Below are 25,632 nucleotides of genomic sequence, written 5' to 3'. Positions count from 1 at the left end.
TAAAAATTTTAACAGAACATGCCTCCAAGATGCCTTAGCCACATAAGTGACATTAATCAAATAGTTACTCTATTGGAGTCATTGCAAAGAAAGATAAATGCTGCAAGTGAATACAGTTCCTCAATGGAGCTAAACAAATGGCTCAACCTTGATCATCTTGAGGGTTTGACATCTTGCAATCAAGACTTGGATGGGGAGTATCATTTAAGCTGGAATCTGAAGGATGTGGAGTTAACTAGGTGAAAAGCAGCTGGAAGAAGGGCTGGAGAGATGGTTCAGTGGTTAAAAGTACTTGCTTACAAAACTTGACCACCAGAGTTTGATTTCCCCAGTACCACATAAAGCTAGACAAACAAAGTGTTGCATGTATCTGGAGTTGGTTTGCAGCAACAGGAGGCTCTGATGTGTCCATTCTCTCTCTTTATGTTAAGTAAATAAATATTAATAAAAAGAAGTTGGAGGAAGAAGTGATGTATGCAAAGGCCATGGTCAAGGATTTATGGGAATTTGTATGAAAAGAACACAAATATAATGGCAAGTAGTTTACATGCGGTTGGATAAATCAGCACAGGCTAGTTCACACCAGGTGTACTGGGTCAGGAAGCTACTGTAGGCTTTTAAACTAGTGAGTGACAGGAGTGACAGATTCTATTTTCATGTTTTTTTTTTTTTTCTTCTGGTCTTTAGAAGTAGGTCTCCCTCTAGGCCAGGCTGACCTGGAATTCACTATGGATCAGGCTGGCCTCAAATTCACAGCAATTGCAGTGTGAGTAACAGGTTGGAAAGAAACAAGGATAGATATAGGGAGGTAAGATAGGAGGTAATTTTAGAGTCCAGAGTGATGGTGGTAGACTTATAAAAATATTTTGATATAAATTAGAAAAATAGGGGCATCATAACAGCATTTGGTCCACATCCATGTTGAAAATGCCTATATAGATGTGGTTCCCCTCCAAAATGTCTTCCAGTGTTTTTCTAAGCATGCGGGTTTCAGTGTTCTTGCCTGAGGTCACTTTTGAGTGAACTCTACCCAGTCACCTGCTTAGGGAGCATTATGAATGTTTTTTACATAATTAATAGGTTAGTCAACTGATTCTGTAGGTTTTCTTTTCTTACAGCCCCATTCTTGAAGTAGCTGGTTCTGGAGAGAGACTTGGCTGGCTATGGAGAATATGATGCCAAAGATCTCACATTCCAGTATATTTCATTTCAGTAACGTTCTCAGTGGTGACCATGCAGCTTCCTGGGACATATTTTCCTAGTCTGGACACATTTTTGACTATCACAACCTAGAAGGTGAGAGCCACTGGCATATAATGTGTAGAAGACAGAGATGTGACTAAACATCTTACAATGCTCAGAGCAGACTTTCCCTCCACAAAGAATTAACTGTCCAAAATATTGATATTGATAGGGCCAAGGTTGAGAAATCCTGACTTTCAAAAACAAGCTGATAAGATTTCCATGTATCATGACCATGGCAGACAAAAGATAATTCTTATTTCAGTAGTGGAAATGAAATGAAGGCTGTAGTGTTAAATAGGAAGCAGTTGAGATGTGTTAACAACAGCTTGTCACCATTGTCTTGGGTACTTATTCAATCAGTGTTTACTAAGCATTAAACAAGCATAAAATACTTGTTAGAAAAGAAGACAATATCTAATTTGTTTTTACATATTTATTAATTTGCAACATTTCTTTTGTTACAAATAGTTTGTGAGACATTTTTGCAGAAATTAGTCATTTCCCAAACATGACATATGCTATTTGATTTTATTAGCAGGAAATGAATATATTTCCTTGTTTGTACATTCTCATGGTTACAGAGCTGGAGGAAGAAACACATTATGTATGCCAAAGTGGGTTTATAGTCAGAGCATTTGATAATTCCACCTTAAAATTATTTTTAGGTAATTTTTTCATGCCTCAGTGCTTGATAGCTTCTGTTTGACTAGCTATTTCCCCTTGTGGCTTCATGGTGGAATTCTTTACTCTTCAGCCTGATACCACCCCTCATAGTTCATTATAGCCCTTTGGAAAGCTCTCTTTCTCTCCACACATCTCCATTCTGTAATGTGTCTTGAATTTTGCCCATACCATGGTCATGCCATTGACAAGAGTCTGGATACTAAATACTCAATAAATTATTTGACTTGAGTTTTGCTGTTTTCTGCTGATAGCCTCATGATGCAGCATATGTTGTTATGGCCTAAATGCTCATAAAGATTTTCAAAGACTCTATATTTGTTTACAACTTCCCTTACAGTTTATTCCCAAGTACTGTGTAGAAATATCTCCATAAATTAGGCATTGTACAATTTTAGTACATATAGTATATGTACATATAGTACATACATAGTCTTCATAAAGTCAAAGCATAGGGCAGAAAAAAAGAAAGGAAGGGAGTAGGGTACTTAATAGCTTGGTATTGTATATATGTAAGTAGAAGAATAGATTAACAGGGGCAAAAAGCCCCAAAGTGAGGTCAGGGGAAGAGATTGAGTAAAGGAAAGGTGGAGGGAAGGCTAATCAAAGTCTAAGAGGATGCAAATAAATCATATGGAATCCTACGGTTTTGGACAATGGAACACTCAGGAGCCATAGATCGTTGCTAGAAAATTTTCAGTGCCAGGGATGGGATACCTTCCAGTGAGTTGTTGGCCATGGAGGTCCCTGATGCCCCCAAAACATTATAGGCCATTGCTGAGGCCCTTGGTTTCCCACCAGGACTAGATGATAATACCCTATTGCTGAAGACTCCACATACTTGGGTGGCAAGGCCACTGAGAAATCCTGCTGGAACTGAGCTGATAACTAACTCCATGTAGACCAGCTGACAGCAAGCTGGAAGAAGCCATTCTACATACAGTTCAATGGGAGAAAGAGATACCACCAGTGAAGATACTCAACAGTACAAGCCTTATAATTGGCCAGCCAGGCCAAATGAGCCAAAGTGTGCAATAGTGGCATGTCTATCATGGTGGAAACCAACTGCCCTCCAATTGGACTGGAGGCCCACTCCATGGGAGGGAATACATCCCTGATACTGAAAACTTAAAACAGGGGTAGTCATGAGCCCTAGGGGTGTAACATCTGCTGATGTCTGGATAAATGTATATACTATACTTATCAAGCCTAGCAAGCACATCTATTAATATTCATATCCTTATATTAATGCTACTCTCACTTTGGGTAGAGAATCTTCTGTTTTCAGATGGCAGTGACCTTGAGATGACTCAGAAGGTATCATGGTACTGGAAAGAAGTGACTAGAGTACCGAGTAGCATCTCGATCTCACCTTCCAAGGCTCAGGGTCTAATGTGGAAGAGGTGGTGGAAAGAATGTAAGAGCCAAAAGAAGGGTAGGACTCCATACAACGTGCTCCCTCCAGACATAAAGTGGCTTGGATATCCATGACCTCATAGTGCCTGAAACTGCCTACACAAGACCATCATAAGAGGATGAAAATATGATGACATCAAAATAAAAGAGAGACTGATTGAGATGGGGAGAGAATATAATGGAGAATGAAATTTCAAAGGGGTAAGTGGGGGGAGGGAAGGTATTACTATGGGATATTTTTGTAATCATGGAAAATGGTAATAAGAATTGAGAAAAAAAGAAAAAAATCTTTTGTAGCTCCTCAGATACCAGATGATTTTGGTGTCAGCAAAGCATTTCCAGAGTTAACTTAGAACAAAGGACATTAGAAGATTCATGAAGACCTCTAATTTTTATGATTAAATCTCTTTTCTCATAAGCCCACATAGTTAACTCATATCCTAAATTATTACTTCTTTATTATTTAATTCAATCTTCTGCTACTGTAATGATCAAAAATATCTCTCAAATATTTTATCATATATTCTGTATAGAAACCAGTCTTAACTCATCCAATTTCTAGAGTACAGCATGCAGTCCTAAATGGGTAGTCAACCTTTGGAATCCATAAGGAAGGGTTACAAGATCCTTGTATAAAATGGCATAGAACTGGCATATAACCTGTACACATTTTCACACATACTTTTATATCATCTATAATATGTAGTTCAATATATATGCCATAAAAATGCTTTTTAGACTGTATTATTGAAAAAGTAATAATAAGAAAAGTGCTGTGCATGATCAGTACAGACTCAGTTTGTTTTCTTGAATACATTCAATCTACAGTTAGTTGAACTTATAGATACAGAATTTACAGGCACACACAGCTGGGTGTATATAGAATTTGTATTCCAGCAGCTCTCTGCCATGGGCTCCTCATCAAGATGTCATGTCAAATTTCATGTAAGCCACTCCCTTAATCTGTTTATTATAGATAAATGCCTTAGCTTTCTAAACTTTAGTTTCATGATATGTTCAATGAGGTTTATATCATTTATTCTGTGGCATTTAGTGCAAGTGACATGATATAAAATAGAAGTTGGTAATTGTCTTTCTCCCTCTATCTTAATTTATTCTTTGAAAGAGCAGTTAAAATAAAAAAGTAAAACATCATAAAAAGTGTGAGTTGGCACACATATCCTATGAAAGCACTTCATGGAGCCTTGGACTTACATAACTAGAAATAGCTGGCACAATGGCTTTGCTCTAGTAATTAATGGAAAGCTTTTCTTTATTACTATGATATCTTATACCTTACATGCCATGCATCTTACTTCCCTTTTTTTTGTCTTTTGGTGATTTTGTTCTTTTGTTTTGTCTTTCCAGTGCTGAGGACTGAACCCAGGCCTTGCAGTTGCTAGGCAACTGCTTATCCACTGAGCTAAATCCCCAAACCCATGCCATGTCTTCTTGTCTTCTTTACAAAATGGTACCATGATAGCTACCACCTATGTCACAATACTTTAGGAGAACTTCAAATACATTAATATAATGTACATAATTCCCCTCAGCTACATATTAACTTAGAAAAACATTATATCAGTATCAAAAATATGCTTCTCTCCTGAATTATCATATAAGAAAGTGAATTAATGGCAGTATGGCATTTTCATCATTAATATTTTAAATAATTTTAATGTCCATAATGTTTCCATCTGAGAAAAATTAAAAAAAAATGTTAACAGATAAAACTAATTTTAATAAGAACCATTAAAAATCAGCTCAAAATAGTGTTTAGCAAGGTAGACTATAAAGTCATTCTGTTTTAAATATTAGCTTAGGCTTAGAGTCATAATTCTAAATTCAGTATACTGAGGATGTTTAGTCTTCATAGTTTCTACAAAAAGGGGACTTTTAAATTCTCTCTTTTTATAGATCTTGAATGGCCAGATAAAAATCAGAGTGTCAACCAGTTCCCACCATCTCTGATGTGAGCTCTCCTTTTGTGTGCCAGATGACTTAATGGGAGCTTGAGGCAGATCAGTTTACTGTAACACAAGGTGTCACTGTTCCAGGACTTATGTACTTGCATTTGTAGTAAGTCCACTCATATATTATACAACTATTCTCCCTGAAACTGGAGACAGCTGATGTACAATACTGCTGAAAGAAGTGCACTTTTTCAGCCAGGGAACTTGTAACAGATCTGGCTTCGTCTAGAATTGCTACACAAAGTACCACCATCCATCCTCCCATAAAGTGCTTGAGTGATTAAAAGTGGAAAAAATAGAGAAGACAGTATGAATGTTGGAGTGGGACTGGCCACTCAACATTCCAGCTAGGATGTAATTGAAATCTTGGCTGTCTTTATTTTTTGAAAGAAAATTAGCAACTCAAAAGAAGTGTATGAGAAAATAGTGTATTTGTGATTTGCATAGGACATTTTATGAATTAACAGAAAACATTGGCCATAAAGATAGGACATTCAGTGATACAGTCAATGAAACTCCCTGTTCTAAGGGTGTGAATATTAAATATGACAATCTTCTGCCTTTGATAGGAGCCCCTTAGCATGAAAGGCAGAAGGTTTGGGGTAAAATGCTGTTGTTTCATTTGGCAATTACCAGCCTAACTTCTTCAAGGAGGAGAAAAGCCAGATAGCTCTTGGCTAAGGCTATATTTCTGGATTATGTGTGTGCTTCAGTTTTCCATGGGTCTCATTCTCCTAGACACGAGAAAGCACCATTTTGTCTTCCCTTGGCATCTTTAATCTCGTTCTACTCAGGCATTTCTAAATTGAAGATAACACCAATATCATGAGTGTTAGTTAAATATATGTTTAAGGACCCAGCAACATTGGTGGGTTTTTGTTAAAGTGTTTTATGATGTCACTGCGAAACAGAAAGTGTTAGGTTGTTATAGAGTTGTCCAAGTTAACTATCCCCCCCACCCATGGGAAGTTCTGGAAGGTAAGAAGGCCAACTCCAAGGCTTTGCAATGACAGCACCAGAAACATGCCAGTTAAATGCTTCTTTATCATTCTGGAAGAAAATATATTCATAAAGTTTGGAGAAGAGAGAGGAATGTGATATATTTAATGACATGTAGGAAGTAAAGAGTCATTCTGGAAAGACACAGGTTTACAGAGACCTTGAGTTCCTAGGTTACTGTCCTTGTTCTTTCAGGATACAGCCTATCAGCTTACTGCCAAGCTAGCTGTTGTTTGTAGTTAATGCTGTGTGCAAGGTGTTTGCACACATTTCCAGGATTTTACAGGAATGTTTCTAGTTCTTCTTAACAAAGACTGGTCTTGTATCTCTCAACACTTCAAGTCACCAACATTATAATTTTTACTACCAGAAGCTAGTTTATTCAGATTGCACTACTGTTGGATCTACCTGCTACAGCAACATTATTTACTATGAAGCCCCACTAATTCATATTAGGAAAATAGGACTTCATTGTTTCAGGGAAAGCACTTCCCATCTTATGAAAAAATTCAGTTACTAACACAGTCCCTAAATTAGTGAGCCCTTGATTCAGTTACCAGGATCCTCAGCACGAATCAGGCACATGATAGATGCATATTGTGATGCTTTCTTGTACTGTTGGCTTTGTGGAGAGTCATATACTGAGCCTTTAAGGTCATAGTTAGCACTACTGGGTGGCTATTCTTCACTAAGAATAAAAGGAAGAAAGAAGGAGATAGAGGAGAAGATGAGGAGGAAGAAGAGAAAGAAGAAGAATCCAAGCCATTAATTCCATTCTCCTCTGGCAAGTGGTTGGCAATGGAAGATTTTTCCAACCCTTTCTTTGGCCATAGTACCCATCATGATTCATTCCTTGCAGTGATATGTGTGCTAGTAGTAGGGTGGTTAGAGAGACCGAAAAGGACAGAGAGGAACTTGGCTCCACTCTGGAACTGAGCAAATCTGTCCACTCTCCAAGTCCCTTGTTGTAGTTTCCTTTGAGCCCTTATACCTCAATTCATAGAGCTCCCCTTTTCTCTCAAATAAATAAAGATAAAACATTAAAAAGAATTTACATCCTTGTATACATAACTATCATTGTTTTCTGATATTCTCATGAGGAAGGGAAAATATAGGAAATGTAGTAACCCACTGAAGGTTTTATGCAGGTAAATTGGTGCAACTTAAACAGAATTAGTTGACTCCTAATTCAAGGACTTAGGATTTTGAAGTCAGATGTAAACTCTAGCTGAAGCTTCATATGGTGTCTTTGAGAAACTTACTTAATCTGTCTGAACTTCAGTTTTCTAATTTGTATAATGGCAATGCCACTGGTAATCATGAAATAGGTTTGTAGGTTCATGGAGATTCAAAGTCTTCATGTAAGATTGGTTGACACGGAAACCATAAGATCATAAATAGTGTCCTTTTCTCTCCTATTCCATCTTCCTTATCTCTACTGTGGTCAACCATGGATCTATAATGATCATGTTAGGTGTAAACCTGCAGTCTTTTGGGGGGGGTAATTTCTTGGATCAGTCATACTTCCTTACGTAAGCCTTTTGGTAAGATGCTTATAAAATTACACTAGAGCTGAGCATGGTGGTGCACGCCTTTAATCCCAGCACTTGGGAGGCAGAGGTAGGAGGACCACCATGAGTTCAAGGCTATCTTGAGACTACACAGTGAATTCCAGATCAGCCTGGGCCAAAGTGAGACCCTAAAAATTTACACTAGAGAATGTGTTGCCATTGCAACCTAATTTCTAAGATAATGAGTTCCAAAATACAATCTCAAGAATACACAACATACAGAAATAAAAAGATACAAAAGAGAAAAATAACTTCCTACAACCTTGAATATTACCCTGGAGTTCTAAAATTAACTTCATAAGTTCTTTGAAATATAAAATTTGTTAAAAGAACTAGAAATGCAAAGCAAGGTCTCCAAACTCCACTGACACTTTCCTAAATCTTAAAAGCACTTGATTTCCAGCCTTAGATTTTCCAACAGAAGTCCAATCATTGAACCAACATATATTAGCCATTGGTCTGCAATGTGTATTTTTCCCATCGGAATGAAAGCAAAATGAAAATAGGACCTAATGTGTTTGATTTTTACTCAGTTGTCATAACCTGGAGCAGAGCTAAGAACCTTGTACCCCCCGCCCCCAGTGATTATCTGTGACATAAAAACATGGCTTGGTTGGGCATACTGCTTATATGGATAGCTATACAGACCTATGGAAGACACTTGCCTGTCTTAAAGGAACTTGTTTAGGAACCATGGCCTTTAAGAGAGGGACATATAGTTTCAGTACATAGGGACACTGTCAATGAGCAGATAATAGAGGTTCATGCTTCAGAAATCTGGTGAAGCAAAGACTCATGAAAGTGACAGAAGTTTTATTTCTTCTGTGACAGTAATCATTATGACAATGCTTTAAATAGATGCACATTCAGCCATACTCATGCTGAAAGATACCATTATTTAAATTCATATGAAAAGTGAAAATAAAAACAGGCAAATTCATGACAGAAGAACATGATTTTGTTTGCAGCTATGACATTCTTATTTACTAATTTAATTTACTAATTTAATTTATTACTATTTAATTGTCTGGCAATGTATGTGATTTTCTGAGAACACATCTGAATTTCTTTTTTTCAAAAGCAGTCATTCTGCTTTTAAGAATTAACACTTCCGGGCTGGAGAGATGGCTTAGCGGTTAAGCGCTTGCCTGTGAAGCCTAAGGGCCCCGGTTCGATGCTCAATTCCCCAGGTCCCACGTTAGCCAGATGCACAAGGGGGTGCACGCGTGTGGAGTTCATTTGCAGTGGCTGGAGGCCCTGGAGTGCCCATTCTCTCTCTCTCTCTCTCTCTCTCTCTTTCTTTCTCTCTCTGTCACTCTCAAATAAATAAATAAAAGTAAACAACAACAACAACAAAAAGAATTAACACTTCCTGTAAAATTGTGCCTACAGAATATGCAGCTACCCTATGTATATGAAATGAGAAAAGTAGAGTTTCAAAGGACAATTGTCAGTTTTCTGCTATGACTATACCAAATGATGGGTGGGCGGAGAAGATCCTACTGAAATGAACTTAGCTTTAGACATGCGGAATTGAAAATGTATATACTATGATTTTTTTCATACGTATAACAATGTAAACTACTACTACAGGGTACAAGGATGGAAACACAAAGTACTATCTAGTCATATGTTAAAGTTCTCAATAAAAAAGGGAAAAGCCTTAAAATTTAATAAAATAAAATAATAATTGTATTACAAAAGCTATTATTTTTCAATACAAATCTACCAATTTGGAATGCACGTTTTTTTTTCTCTATTTGACCTGATGAATATTCTTAATTTTCTTTTCTTTTGTCAATATCTCTATTTTCAAAAGAAACACATTAGGTTAATTGACATATGGAAAAGCCTTTTTATGTGTCATAGGATTTTTTTGAGAGTGAATTTTCCAACCATTTTGAGCCCTTTGGACTCCCTTTAGAGATTCACCCTTGATGAACTGGATCTTAACTCTATCAGAGAATGTTAATAACAAATAAGGAATCTTTAACAAGCAAAGGAAATTTAGCGTAGTTCTATGTAAGCTTACCAACCAGGAAAAAAATCACAAAAATAGTCTTAAGAGTCCCATGCTGTCTTATTGTATTTATGATGATATTTTAAGACCCTATGAGTACATGAGGCTGGGGATATAGCTCAGATGGTAGAGTACTTACATAGCATGCGTGAGGCCTCGGGGTTTTATCCCTAGTACCACGACATTATGTACTCTACATAATATGCATATATATGGTTTGGTTTTCCTAACTTCTTTTAAAAATATTTTTATTTATTTATTTGAAAGAGGGAGAGAGTGAGTGAGAATTGGCAAGCCAGGACCTATGACTACTGAAAATGAACTCCAAATGCATGTGCCACTTTATGGTCTATGTGGGACTGTAGTTTTGAACCTGGGTCATCAGGCAATCAAACAAGTGCCTTTAAGCACTGAGTCATCTCTCTAGCCCATTTCCTAACTTCTTTAAGAATATTTTCACTATTCCATTGCTAACTAGAGACTCAGTAAAGTACTCAAATGTTGAAAATTCTACTAGATCTTAAAGTTATATAATCAGACAAAAGAAGTCCAATTACTTTCAATTAGCTGAACAAAGTTAAGGTTATAAGTCATTTCTAGTTTTTGTATTTTCCCTGAAGTATCAATTAATTTTGCCATTTGTATTATTTCAAAGCCATTCTAGATATTGTTGTTATATTCTAAACACTTAAAAAGACACATAATTTCTATAATTTTTATCACTAAGTCTGAGCCATTGTATTTGATATATCATTTTCTCAATATGAATTTTATTTCTATTTCCATAATTTCCAAAAACTGTTCATATCTCTAGCTTATTTTTGGCACAGACCATTCTATTCATTCTTTCCTTTGACTTCATAAAAATAAGTTGTGAGTTCATAAATAACACATGATACCTGCATACAGAGGGCAGTGAAGAATGTCGTTACTCTTTCACATTTTACAGGCAGCACCTAAATTTTTGAACAACTATTTTACTATTTTCAAGAATTAAACAAGCTGAGAGTAAAATTAGAACAAAACTATTTAATGAACTTGAGAACTCACTGAGCATTGCAACTACAATTGAACCAGATATTGATGCATTCATTTCTCAAAATCAATGTCAGTTGTCAAACCAGCTTAATGTTTCCCTTTTTACTTTTATAATAAAAGTATTTAAAAGTTTAAAAAAATAACACATTAGAACAATCTTGGAGTCACTTATTGGAGTAAAAAGAACTATAGGAAAACATTCATTTTATATCTAATTTCATGAACAAGAGACAAACTATTCCATAGACATATCAGGAACACTGTGAAACCACAGGAACACAGAACCCCAGAAGGAACCATGGTGATCCCAGGGTCTTGTGGCTTCCATTTACATGATGCTTTCAGAAGACAGCAGGCATCTAGCCTAGTATGCTATGAAGCCCTAGGATGTGCTTAAACAGAGGCTATGGTCCCCACCTAAAAGCACCCAAGCACCCTAAGAAAGAAAGAATAAACTGTGCTGACCATAGCAAAGATTCCTGCCCTTCAGGCCACCAGATCAAAGATTCTGGCTCATAATAATGACAGCAATTTTTCTCTTAAATATTTGAATAGATTCCTTTTACATCAATGGGAATCCTGCTTCTAACAGTGGTGTTTAAATCTACTTTACATAAGAGGCACACACAGAATAATCCCTCTAAGATTCTTACCTACAATAAATGCACATCACTGTTACATTTTGTCACTGTTACAAAATATCTCTGCAAATTAATTTAAAGGTGGAAGTATTTATTTTGACTCACAATTTGAAAAGTTTCCATTCCTGGTTGGTTTGCTCCATGCCAGTGGGCCTGGGATGAGGCAAAGGAATGTGGTAGTGGGAGCATGTGGAAAAGGAAATTGATCACTTTATTACAGCCAGGAAGTAGAGAAAGACACAAAGAGAGGAAGGTGGCAGAGCCCAGATATACTCTTCCAGTCCTGTCCTCAGTGACCCATTTCCTCCAACCAGGACCATTTTCCACAGTTTCTATCACTTCCCCATAGTCCATTGAATTGTGAATCCATCACTGGGTCAGTCCATGCATGTGTCAGCACCTTCACAATCCAACCATTGCCCCAAATCCCCACCTCTGAATGTCGCATTTGAGACCAACCCTTCAACAAATGACTCTATGAGGGAACAGTTCATATCCAACCATAGCAAGCTCAAAAGTCAAAGTCCATGAGGCAGGTGGCCACGACTTCTGGACATGCTTTATGAGTTACAATGGATTCAGTCAAACTCATCAGGATCAGTCCAACTCTACAGCTCTTCAAAGAATTAACCTTACATGATGTATATACACTCAACCTCTACATCATCATTGCCTGCCAAATCCAGTGCTATCTGTAGTTGAGTCTCAAGCAGAGTGCACTGAAATATTTCATCTTTATTATATTCTACCAATAATCAGCACTACTTTAGGAGGGCAAAGAGGCTTTTTTTCAAAGTTGACTCATGTTAGAACACTTGTGTTTGGGTCCCATATTCTGCTATTTAAAGGGAATGATACTTTTCATTTTTTACTCCACTTTTCAAGCCTCATTTCAGTCATCTATAAATTGGAGATATGAAAGAACCAAACTCCTGCTATGGTTGTAAAGATCCAGCTAATATAATTGAAGTGATCTTTGCTTTTCCTGTCACACAGGAGTGCAGAATGCATGTTTTCTATTGATACTGTCACATTTTTAAGCAAGAATTAACACATTACATTAAACATCATTGAAATGTGATTTTGCAGTTTGTAAATGAAGTGTTTTCAATACCCACCATTGCCTCCCCCAAAATGACCAAAGTAAATGCAGTGGTAGTCTATATACTTTCATATTCATATTAAAATATTTTTGCATATCTAACAGTGGATAAAGTGTTAGAATATATTTAAAATCTTTTAATATTTAACTATTAAAATTTTTCTCTTTATTTTGTTTTCTTATTCTGGAGAATACATGAAATATGGTCTATTTTTGAATGGTAATCTAGTGTTTCAAACAAAGAAAATTATGGCTTCTAATTTTTTTCTAAAAAAGTAACTGACAGGCATGAGAAATTCTTTGAATTTTTATCTCTTATTAATCAATACATCAATGAATCATATTTCTATAAAATACTAAGTACTTGTGAAATATATGTCCCTATAAAAACTTTATGTGATGATATGGTTCCCATCATGAAATAAAACAGATAATTTCCTTAATAGCAAAGTTACAGACAACATGCTTAAATGAAGAATAGCATGTAAAAATAAAACAACAACTTTAGTTTTACTTTTATGATAAAATTATAATATTATATATAGGATTATATAGATTATGGTTATATTGGAGCATGTAGTACATATATAAATGTGTGTGTGTGTGTGTGTGTGTGTGTGTGTGTATGTGTATATATATATATTTGGTTTTTCGAGGTAGGGTCTCACTCTAGCCCAGGCTGACCTGGAATTCACTATGGAGTCTCAGGGTGGCCTTGAACTCATGGCAATCCTCCTACCTCTGCCTCCCAAGTGCTGGGATTAAAGGCATGCGCCACCACACCAGGCTGTACTTATAATTTTTAAATATTTTATTCAAAATAGGAAAGAACAATTGATGAAATAAAGTAAAACACAAAGATAGAGAACTGGGAATGTAGAAAAGAATTGATTAAATGTTTGCTGACCAATTACCATATGCTCAACACTAAGGAGCTAACAGAAAAGTTTTATACTGGCAAGACTTATACCTTAATTAAGGTAAGAATTTTTATTTACTGTTAAAACTTTCATTTGTGAAACAAGATAAATTGTTCACTGGTTAAAGGTGCTTGCTTACAAAGCTAGATGGTCCAGGTTCAATTCTCCAGTAACCACATAAGGCCAGAGACACAAAGTATTGTGTGTATCTACAGTTTGTTTGTAGTGGTGAGGGGCCCCATTCATTCTCTCTTTCTTTACTTCTCTGTATGTGTGTGCTTGCAAATAAATAAAAATTTTAAAAATTATTTGTGATGTTGTTAAAGACAGGGATGATATATTCTGAGGACATCTGAAAAGGTGACTCTGTAGTACAGAAGAGAAGCTGCGCTCACTTCCAAACACAAGGACACATATATGTTCATCACCAGCAGCAAGGCTGGGCTCAGTGGATAGTTAAAGAGGAAAAAATCAAGGTCAGATAGACTTTTGATGGGTTATTTAAATAAAAGCAATTACTGCTGCAGAAAGGCAGAGCAATAAGATAAAAGGGTAGGTCCTGAGGAATTGTATCACAGTTGATCAATTACCAGAAGTGGGAATTTCCTACTAAATCCACTGAGCAAGGTTCCTGACCAAAGTTGTCTAAATGGGCCAGGACAGAACCCAAGTTTGGGGAATTGAGGGTTGAGATGCATGTGAGTAAAGTTGGGTTAAGGAAATAGTCTTTATCAAGACAAAAAATTAGAGAGATAATCTATGCAAGTAAATGGTTAAACATCTAAGTTTACAGCAATAGCAATTAAGCTAAAGTAAAAGTATATAACAAAAAACTTCAGGAATGAGCTTGCCTTAGAGTGGACATTGGGAAGGAAATGTCAGGCTAACAGACAAACTAGACCTTTTGGAAGATGGGGCCTTGGAATCCTGAAGAAATGACATTGCCTGGAAGCAGGAGAACAAAAATGATTAATGAATACAGAGGAATTTGCTCAAGGGACAGTCAAGAAGGCAGCAGTGGACATGGGAGGAAAGGAATCTCAGATCTTTGAGAATCAGGAGAAAACTTATTGTGGACATGGTTTTTAGTGCCAGCTGCCCCTTGCTAGCAAGAAAAAAAAAATGGCTGATTCTATGAGCTTTGTAATTACAGATGGTAAAGATGATGAATGTTCTGACTAGTGACTAGTTTTACTATTAAAAATATGAAAATAATGGAGGCAGATCCTAATGAGAGAATCATTCCATCGCACGTCAGCAGGGCTCCAGCTGAAACCAAGAGTAATTGGGGAAATGAGCAAGAGTGCTATTTTCTTGGTGAACCTGAAACCAGTACAAGGCTGAAGGAGATAAACACAGAGAACATTCAACTTCTACCAAGCAGATATCCAGAGATACAAAGGCTCCCAAGACCTCATCACTGAAGTAGATAGACCTAAAAGAAACCCAACATGGCTCAGGGAAACTTGTGGAAGAGGAGGCAGAGAGATTTTCCATTAGCTAAAAATACATTTGTACCAAATCACCAGATCTTCCTTAAGTATTTAGTCCAGTATGCTGTCTTTACTCTTCAGCCAGAGCTGAGTATTTTAATGTTTATTATTATTATGACTAATTATTATTAATATGTTTCATAGGATACATCATGTTTTGGTACCCACATTTTCCTCATCCCTGCCCCTGTTCCACTGGGGATGCTCCTCAGTAGGGTTGTAGGTGTTCCCCATGGGGTTATAGTTTATGCATTGTCAGTTATTTTTGGGGGAGGAGGGAATGCCTTTGGGCATGATGTCTCAACCTGTACTCTTACAATCTTTCTGCCCCCTCTTCTGCAAAATTCCCTGAGCTGTGGTGGGTGAGTTTTTAAATTAATTTTTATTAGATATGGACATATGTAGTATGTAAATGACACATGTTGGTACCATCCTTTCCCTCCTCCCTTCACCTTTTCCAAAGATGATCTGCTCATTGGGGATGCAGGTCAACCCCACGGGGATTGTGGGTCATGTATTGTGGGGGCAGCAGTGAGTTATGGAGGAGAGGCAATGTCTCTGGCATAATGTCCCAACCTATGGCTCTAACAATCTTTCCACCACCTCTTCCACAAAATTCCCTGAGCTATGTTTGGTGTATTTTAAGTCTACTTCAGTGATTGTCTCTTAGGAGTCTCTGGATCTCTGCTGTGATAGGTATTGAGTGTCCTCAGTGTCTATCTCCTTCACCATTGTGCTGATATCAGGTTTACCAAGAAAGCAGCACTCTTGCTTATTTCCCCAATTCCTCTGTGGTTTCAGCTGGTGCTGGGGTTAAGTGTGCTGGGTCATTTACCTTCTCTGGTACCACTCCCATTTGAAAAAGAGAGAATTTAAAGGGTGTAGATCCTCTTGTAGGCCAAGATTCATGGGAACTTGACATTGGAGAGCAAAATTGTTATCTGGATATGATTCTCACTTGTTTCACAGGTCTAGATATGGTTTCCTTTCCACTGAGGGGATCTGTTAGGTAATCCAAGAGCAGTTGGTTTCCCACCATATCTGTGTGTCACCATTGCACTTGTATGAGCATCATGTCAGGTTGTTTGCTTATGAGTAGCTTAGACTTTGAGTTATTTGGACAGATGTTAGCCACTTTACTCCAGTAGCTCATGTAGCACCTTCCAGCACTAGAATGGCCATCTGGGGACTGGCTCTCTTCTAGATTCCTACCAGGTCTCTCCATGGTCTGTGCTGACAGTGTATGGTGTCTTCAGCATAGGGCCTTATCATTAATCTCTGGTGGGTAATCAAGTCCTCTGAAAGAAATCTGTCTTGTTTTGGGAGATCTTGTAGGTCTCTCTGAGCAGCAGCTCACTGTGGATGTTAACCACATCCTGGAATAGGGAATTACAGGCCAGTACCAAGGGAAAAGAAAAAGGAAAAAGACAGAAAAAAGAGAAAAAGGAGGAATTTAAGGTTAGGCTTCATCTCACCCTCTCCAGGACCCTTTGATTCAGGTACTACCCCAGAGGTACTGTTGAGTGTTCAACCTTTTAGTCTATCTTTCAGGATATAGAAATCTATGACATCACTTCAATTTGGCCTCAATTTTGTGTCCTCCCCCAACCCTCCCCCTTCCCTCAGTTCCTATACTCACTATTGTCCAATTCTCAAGATGCCATTCGGTATGCCAGCAACTTAGGTTGATCCAGATTAGGAACCGCAGATGAGTAAGACCATGCAATGATTATCTTTTTGTGATTGTGTGGGTTCGCTTAGTATGATCAGTTCCAAGATCAAACATTTTTTCTACAAATTTCATGTTGTCATTTTTTCTTAGGCTGAGTATAATTTCTACATATGGTCATCCAATTTGTCCAACACCATTTGTTGAAGATGCTTTCTTTTCTGCAGTCTACATTATTGACACCTTTCTCAAAGATCAGGTAGCTGTAGTTACTTGACTTAAGGTCTGGTTCTTCATTTCTGTTCCATTGGCCTATGTTTCTGTTTTTATTCCAGTACCATGTAGTTTTTCTCTTTTTAATTTTTTTTGTTCATTTTTATTTATTTAGTTGAGAGCAACAGAGAGAGAGAAAGAGGGGGAGAGAGAGGGAGCACGAGGGCCTCTAGCCACTGCAAATGAACTCCAGATGCATGTGCCCCCTTATGCATATGGTTAATGTCGTTTCTGGGGAATTGAGCCTTGAACTGGGGTCCTTAGGCTTCACAGGCAAGTGATTAGCTGCTAAGCTATCTTTCCTGCCTCCATGCAGTTTTTCTTATTTTGACTTTTTTTAAAGATTTAAATGAACATTTTAATCTTTTAATTATGAGTAAAATACCATTACAATAGAAATATGGACACATTTTTCTGGAGCATGCATTATTTTTAAAGTGTAAAATTTGTAACACTGTTTTCCATTATAATTAAATAAACATATACACACATACATATAGACATTTACTATAGGACTGGAGAAGCAGCTCAGCCATTAAGGTGCTTGCCTGCAGAGCCAAATGACCCAAGTGTGATTCTCCAGAACCCATGTAAAGCCAGATGAACAAAGTAGCACATACATCTGGAGTTCATTTGCAATGGGTAAAGGCCCTAGTTCACTTGTTCTCTCTCTCTGTCTTTCTTTCTCTCCTTGCAAATAATAAATAAATAAATAATATAGAGGCCTATTATAGCATAAAATAACATTTAGATGTATTCTAATTAAAGAAAAATATTATATACATTATTATAATATCAATGAAACTTAAGTACTCAATAACTGTATTGAAATAAAAAAATAAACAATTGAATGAATTGTCCCACAATAACACCTTTTATACAACACTATAGTTTAAAAGACATCACAATAATCCATGAATAGTGGCCTAAGCCTCTAGTTATTCATCAATATGCTAGCATTATTATTATCATAGAACTCCAAGTATTCAAATAGTCTTTTATGGTAGAACCTATTTATGTGTGTATAAGCCAGATACCTTAAGGAGAAAAGATTTGAAAAGCCAAGAACCAAGGTTGACATTAATCATATCTCAATAGCCTTTGGAATTTTGACTGGTCTTTAACATATTTAAGATAAAATAAAAGATATAAAGTCATAGAGGTTTATAAATTATTTTAATTTCCTCTTGAGAGAATCACTTATCTGTGTTATGTTTATCAGTTTGTTGGTGTTGGGCCCTGAAATGCCCAGGCGTGAGGCCTAGTGGAACTTCCTGAGCCTAGCTAAAGTTTGGCGACCTGTCTCTGGCCAGCTATGACTCAGCAGGATGCCTAAGGGCTTCTGGCCTGCTACTTCCTTGTGGTAATTGTAATTACCATTTCAATAGTTAAAGTTTACTATTGGCCCTTACCTCTTCTCCCACCCTAAAATCCCGGCCTTCGTCCCCAACATGATATAAGCAACTGCTCAGAGTAATAAAGCGAGTTGTTCCTGCATTGCAAAGACTCCGGACTCAGTGTGGTTTTTCTCCCATGGCCAGGAGAGGTTTCTGAGTCGTCCCACACTCATCATCCCCTCAACCCCCAGGGAGGAACCAGCAGGCCTGGTCCTTCCCTCGGCACTACCTGTGCGGGAAGGAGCCCCGCAGTTGGTTTATTACAAATGAGGTGTCTTCAGGTAACTTTAAGCTACTGAAATTCTTATAAAAAAAAAAGGTGTTAAGCTGTTAGAAAATGTGCTTCAGAATTGCCAAATCACAGCAACACTTTAGTTTACTAACACTTAAAGAACAAAACAAGGTTAAAAAAAATACTTATGGAATGATGAGTTCAGTGTCAAGATAAAATTTATATGCCAAAAGAAAATAAAAGAAAAGGGTACTGGAGAAGATGGCATTTGCCTTCAAAGACAAAGGTCCCAAGATCGATCCTGCAGGACCCACGCAAGCCAGGTGCACAAGAGGACACATGCATCTGGAGTTCATTTGCAGCAGCTGGAGGTGAAAAATATACACAAATACATATGTGTATGCATGATATATAAACATATATGCATATGTGTGCACACAATGGAGCAGGCTTAGGAATATTTTTAGTCCAGGAAGCTACACTAATTTAATTTAAAAATAAAGTCATCCCAGACAGAACAAGAGTGATTTATAACCTCTCCATCCCCAGTCATGTGTTCTCACTTTCACCACTTAATGATGACTGTTTTTAACTCTTCTTCTATAATGTTCTGTGACTTGTTCCTCTTATCTGTTGTAACTTCTGTGGTTAGGAGCTTGCAAAGATCTGATTTCACTGCATGTCAGGATATTTTCTTCTGTTCCAGCAAGCTCTCCTTAGGACACAGGCTTCTTTCCTTGGATATTCCTCCACATACTACCCCTGTGTGCTGCACGATGGCCTCTGTTACTCCAAGTCTTCAGCAACCAAAGGCCTTCTCTTGTTCTTTTTTTAAAATATATTTTATTTATGTATTTATTTGACAGAGAGAAAGAGAGAGAGAGAGAGAGAGAGAGAGAGAGAGAGAGAGAGAGAGAGAGAGAGAGAATGGGCATGCCAGGACCTCTAGCTTACTTTGACTTTTTTTTTTTAAATTAATTTATTTATTTGAGAGCGACAGACACAGAAAGACAGATAGAGGGAGAGAGAGAGAATGGGCGCGCCAGGGCTTACAGCCTCTGAAAACGAACTCCAGACGCGTGCGCCCCCTTGTGCATCTGGCTAACGTGGGACCTGGGGAACCGAGCCTCGAACCGGGGTCCTTAGGCTTCACAGGCAAGCGCTTAACCGCTAAGCCATCTCTCCAGCCCATACTTTGACTTTTTATTATAGCTTTTGATTGGGTATGGTGATACCTCCAGAGGTTTTTTTTTTTTTTTTTTTGCTCAGAATATGTTTGGATATCTGAGGCCTGCTGCCATTCCATGTGAATTTTGAGATAATTTTTTCAATTTATTTGAAGAATGATGCCAGTATTTTTATTGGTGTTACATTATATCTATATATTGTTTTGGCAGAATTGCCAATTTCACTATATTAATTCTTCCTATCCAGGAGCTTGAGAGTTCTTTCCATCTTCTCAAGTCCCCCTTAATTTGCTACTTGAGTTTTCTTTTTATGTTTCGTTCTATAGGTCTTTCACATCCTTGGTTAGTGTTATTCCAAGGTATTTATTTATTTATTGTTGCTATTGAAAATGGGATAGCCTTACAGATTTCTTTTTCTGTATGTTCGTCCTTTGTATATAGAAAGTCTACTGACCTTTGTGCATTGATTTTCATATCCCACCATCTTACTTAAGGAATTAATCACTTTTAGAAGCTGGAGACTTTGGGGTCACATATGTATATGATCATGTCATCTGCAAATAAGGCTAACTTGTCTTCTTTCTTTCCAATTTGAATCCCTTTTATTTCTTTCTCCTGTCTTATTGCTTGGGCTAGTACTTCTAGTACTGTGTTGAAGAGCAGTGGTGAGAGTGGCACTCTTGCCTTGTTCCTGATCTCAATGGAAGATGCTTGATTCTTTCCCCATTAAGTATTATTTGGGGTTTTTTTGTGATATATGTGTGTGTGTGTGTGTGTGTGTGTGTGTGTGTGTGTGTATGTGTGTGTTTGTGTGTGTGTATCTTCCATGCCTATTCTTTCCAGTGTTTAGATCATGAATTGGTGTGACATTTTGTCAAAGGACTTCTATGCATTAATTGAGATGATCATGTGATTCTTATAGTTAAGTTTAATTATGTGGTATATTACATTGACCAAGTTCTGCATGTTGAACCATCCCTGCATTCCTGGGTTGAAGCATACTTGATCAAGGTGGATAATGCTTTTGATGTGTTGTTGAATTTGTTTTACAGGGATTTTGTTCAGGATCTTTGCATATAAATTCATCAGAGATATAGGCCTGTAGTTTTCTTTTATTGGTGCATCTCAACTGGTTTTGGTGTTAGGGTGATGATAGCTTCATAAAAGGAGCTGGGGGTGATTCTCTAGTCTCTGAATATGTGAAAGAGTTTGAGAAAAATTGGTTTCAGTTTTTCAATGAAGGTTTGGTAAAATTCATCTGAGAAGACATATGGACCTAGAATTTTTGGGGAGGTTTTTGATTACCTTTTCAATCTCTATGGATATGACAGGTTTGTTTAGCAGATTAATCTGCTCTGAATATAGTTTTGGTAGGTGGTATGTGTCTAGGAATTTATTAATTTCTTCCAGATTATTCAATTTTGTGGAGTAGAGAATTTGGAAGTATACCCTGATGATTCTTCCAAATCCATTGATGTCTATTGTTAACTCTCCTTTTTCATTTCTGATTTTGTTAATTTGAGACTTCTCTTTTATTTTGCTTGATAATATTGCCTACTAATATTGTTTATGTTTCAAAAGAACTAGCTCTTCTTTTCAGTATTTTTAAAAATTGTTTTCTTAGGTTCTAATTCATTAATTTCTACTCTGATCTTGATTCTTTCTTTCCATCTGGAATTCTTTTTTTTAATTTTTTTTATTTTTAAATTTTTTTGTTCATTTTTTTATTTATTTATTTGAGAGTGATAGAGAGAGAAAGAGGCAGATAGAGATAGAGAGAGAGAATGGGCGCGCCAGGGCCTCCAGCCACTGCAAACGAAATCCAGATGCGTGCACCCCTTGTACATCTGGCTAACGTGGGACCTAGAGAATCAAGCCTCGAACCGGGGTCCTTAAGCTTCACAGGCAAGCGCTTAACCGCTAAGCCATCTCTCCAGCCCCATCTGGAATTCTTATGGTTGGATTCTTCTCATTTTTTTAGTGCCTTTAGATAGACAGTTAGGTTATTAATTTGGGATCTCTTGGTGTTTGTTATGAAGGCATTTAGGTCTGTTAAATTTCCCCTTAGGAGCGCCTTCATTGTTTCCCATAATGTTTGTTTTGTTTTGTTTTGAGGTAGGATCTCACTCTAGCTCAGGCTGGCCTGGAATTCACTATGTAATCTCAGGATGTCCTTGAATTTATGATGATCCTCCTACTTCTGCTCCCAAGTGCTGGGATTAAAGGTGTGCACCACCACACCCAGCTCCCATAAGTTTTGTAGTTCGTGTTTTCAATATCATTCAATTCTAGGAATTTTACAATTTCTTTTTGGATTTCTTCCATAACACACTCATTGTTTAAAAGTGTGTTTTTTAGTCTCCAGTAGCTGGTGGAGCTCTTGATCAGTCTCTTGTTGATTTCTATCTTTAAAGCATTGCGATCTGATATGATGCAGGAAGTTACTTCAGTTTTCCTGAATTTATGGAGGCACAGTTTATGGCCTAATATATGGTCTAATCTGGAGAAGTTTCCTTGGGCTGCTGAGAAGAATGTATATTCTGTAGAGTTGGGGTGCAAAGCTCTGTAGATGTGCCTTAGATCTAGTTGATCTATGGTGTTGTTTAGATTTATTATTTCCCTGTTGATTTTCTGCTTGGATAATCAATTGATGATAGTGGAGTATTGAAATCTCCACTTATGATGGGTTGGTATTTATTTCTGTTTTGTTATCAAGTAGGTTTTGTTTTATAAACTGTGGTGTACCAGTGTTTGTTGCATATAGATTCATTATTGTGATTTTCTCATTGGATCATTCCCTTGATGAGCAAGAAGTGGCCTTCTTTTTCCTTTTTGATTACTTTTGGTTTGAAGTCTATGTTATCAGATATTAATATGGGAACTCCTGCTTGTTTTTTATTTCTATTTGCTTGGAATATCATTTTCCATCCTTTCACCCTGAAGAGGCGTCTGTCTTTAGTGATGAGATGGGTTGCTTGAAGACAGCAGATTGAAGAGTCCATTTTTCAGATCCACCCTGACAACTTGTGTCTTTTGATGGGTGAGTTCAGACCATTAATATTTAAGGTTATTACTGTGAGGTTTTAATTAATCCCTGCCATGTTGAGGTGTTTATGTGGTTTGGTGCTTTTGTGTACTTTTTTGAGCCTGTTCTATTTTTGGTTATTGTGATCTTGTTGGCTCTTGAGCTTGGTTATTTGATTCTTCTGTGTGGAATATTACCTGAAATATTCTCTGTAGGTTTGGCTTTGTGTTCATATAACCATAGAGTTCACTTTTTTCATGGAATGTTTTCCTTTTATCATCTATTATAAGGGATACTTTTGCTGGGTAAAGGACCTTGGGTTGGAAGCCATAGCTTTTTACACTTTGAAGTGTTCTATTCCAGGCCCTTTTGTATTTCAGAGTTTCCACTGAGAAATGTGATATAATTCTGATGGGATTGCTTTTGTATTTAGTGAGTTGTTTCTCTCTTGTTGCTTTTACCACTCTGTCTTTATTTTCATTGTTAAGAGTTTTAACTATGATGTGCCTTGGAGAGTTTCTTCCTTGGTCCTGTCTATTTGATGGTCTGTAGGTTTCTTGTATTGGGATGAGCATCTCTTTTGAGAGATGCCTCTGTCCTGAATTTCCTCTCCTTCTGGTATACCCGTAATCTGGGTGTTTGGTCATTTTAGGTTATCCCACAGTTCCCTTGTATTTTATTTACGTTATTTTTTGAACTTAGCAAAGTTTTTGGCCTCCCAATCAAATCCTTCTTGTCTTCTCTTCAGGTCAGAGGTTTTGTCTTCCACATGAGAAACTCTGTTAGTGAGAGGTTTTAGAAAGGTTTTTATAAGCTTCATTTGATTTTTGTTTTCTGTTGTGTTATTTTGCATTGTGTCCATCTCTTTTTTGAGGTACAATTTCAGTTCAAGTTCTGATTTTCTTGATGCTTTCCGGAATTCATTCTTACACTTGATCAAGTCTTCATTAAGCTTAAGCAATGAGTTATTGAAATATTCTATTCCTTGACTCACCTTCAATTCATTCATATCTCTTTTGAGAATTCTAACATTTTCTCGAATCAAGTTAAGCCTACTGTCAAAAGCTGAATGCTCTAAGAGATGATTCTGTTCAATTTCATTGATATGATTGTTGGTTTTTTCATGGTTTGCTTCCACTTAAGTGATTCTTTTGATCAGAGTCTCATGGGTTGTTGTATTTTCATTTTGGGATTGAATATTGAATTTCTGTTGATTTATTTATGATTTCATTGGAGGATCCCATTGTGGTACTTGGCATCCTTGGTGGAGATCTCTCGTTTTCTGACTTTCATTGACCTTTTCGCATTGTGGTCTGCCCATCTTGGGGATATACTTTTTTTCTACTGAGGATGGAGCAAGTTTTTGTCCTTGTAGGATCTGCTGAGTGTGTTCTAGATTTGCATAGTGGCATGTGTTGGGGTTATGACCACAGGTACCTGGTGAACTGCAAGCTCTGGCCTACTCAGTCCACTTGCAAGTACTCTTCCACACACTGTAATCACAGGCTGGGGAACCAGGCACCAGGAATTTGGAGAACCAGAGGCAAGAGGCCAACTCCTACAGTGGCCCATGCACCCTCTGACTCAGGGGAACAGGGATATGAATACTTAGGGGCCAGTGAGGATACCAGAGCAAAAGGCCTGTTTCCACAGGATCCATACAGGACCAGGCCTCCCCAAGCCAGGCTCAGGGAACCTACAGGTACCAGGATAGTGGGAGGATACAGGGAACAGGGATCTCGCCTACTCACTCCACACTGTGCGAACCCTCTGGTGCACACCCTTAGGTGCAGAGTATCCAGGAGTTGAGGACCCAGGGGCACTTTGATCAGGAAACCAGAGCATGGGGCTTGCTTCCACAGCAAGCTCTCAGGTCCAAGCATCCCCAGGCCAGCCACAGGGACCTACCAGGAACAGGAAACTGGCAAAAGCCTCAGGGATCAGGGATCTGACCCAGAGCTGAGTTTTTATATGCAAAGAAAACAGTCACCTGAATGCTATGTCACTGCATTGCAGTGCTGCCAAATTGGCAAACACCTGAAGCCAGGCTCTGTCTAGGGCTTCAGGTTATGCCTGGCCTAAACCAGCTGGTCTTTTGCCTGATCTGTGACTTATCCTCTGAAGAACACACAACTTTTCTTAAAAGATAATACATTTTGTCTTTAGCTTTGTACTCCATTGGAAATACAGCTGTATAAGTATCACTTTGTCCATTAGCCTGTGATGTTTTCAACTGTCTGTCAGTACTCAACTATTTGACACTTGTGGAAATTAAAAGAAAAACAGAATTCATATAATTCTTTTGGTTTAAAATGCTTCTCCTAAAAATGCCTCCTTCTATTAGTGAAGTGTTTTTTTTTATCCTTACAGCATGGAAAAAACTTGTGGTTCTCAGGCAGACAAGGCTATAATGAACATTTTCAGCTTTCAAAATGACAAAATTAGTTCAACATCACTGTGAGTGTTAATGACCCATTTCCTGGAGTAAGGGCCGAGTCACTTGTACCAGAAGTATCTTCAAAGGCAGCACAGAACTCAGAGGTAAGATCACCTACTTGATGATCTTATGTCTGCTTGAAAGGACTTTGACAATTATCATCAACTATAATATTTAGCATAGCCACTGAAGTAGGGCAGTCTTTGCATAATCTCTGTAGGTCTATCAGTTTTTTTTTTCTTTTTCTTTCTTTTCTTGGTCATCATAAAGAGCACAAACTGGGATTTACACAATGGAAAAATGATTATCTCAT

At 37.5% G+C, this 25,632-nt stretch overlaps 1 protein-coding gene across 23 annotated transcripts in view; it reads right to left on the bottom strand.

The window, feature by feature from the left end:
• The window catches only part of Sorbs2 (sorbin and SH3 domain containing 2), a 381,956-nt gene that overhangs the window by 338,209 nt on the left and 18,115 nt on the right, over positions 1–25,632 (bottom strand). The gene's annotated exons all lie outside the window — the stretch shown is intronic.

The sequence above is a fragment of the Jaculus jaculus genome, chromosome 1, assembly GCF_020740685.1.
Source record: "Jaculus jaculus isolate mJacJac1 chromosome 1, mJacJac1.mat.Y.cur, whole genome shotgun sequence".
In the NCBI taxonomy this organism is placed as follows: domain Eukaryota; kingdom Metazoa; phylum Chordata; class Mammalia; order Rodentia; family Dipodidae; genus Jaculus; species Jaculus jaculus.
The sequence above is the reverse complement of the archived record's forward strand: the minus strand, read 5'-3'. Positions and strand labels throughout refer to the sequence as shown.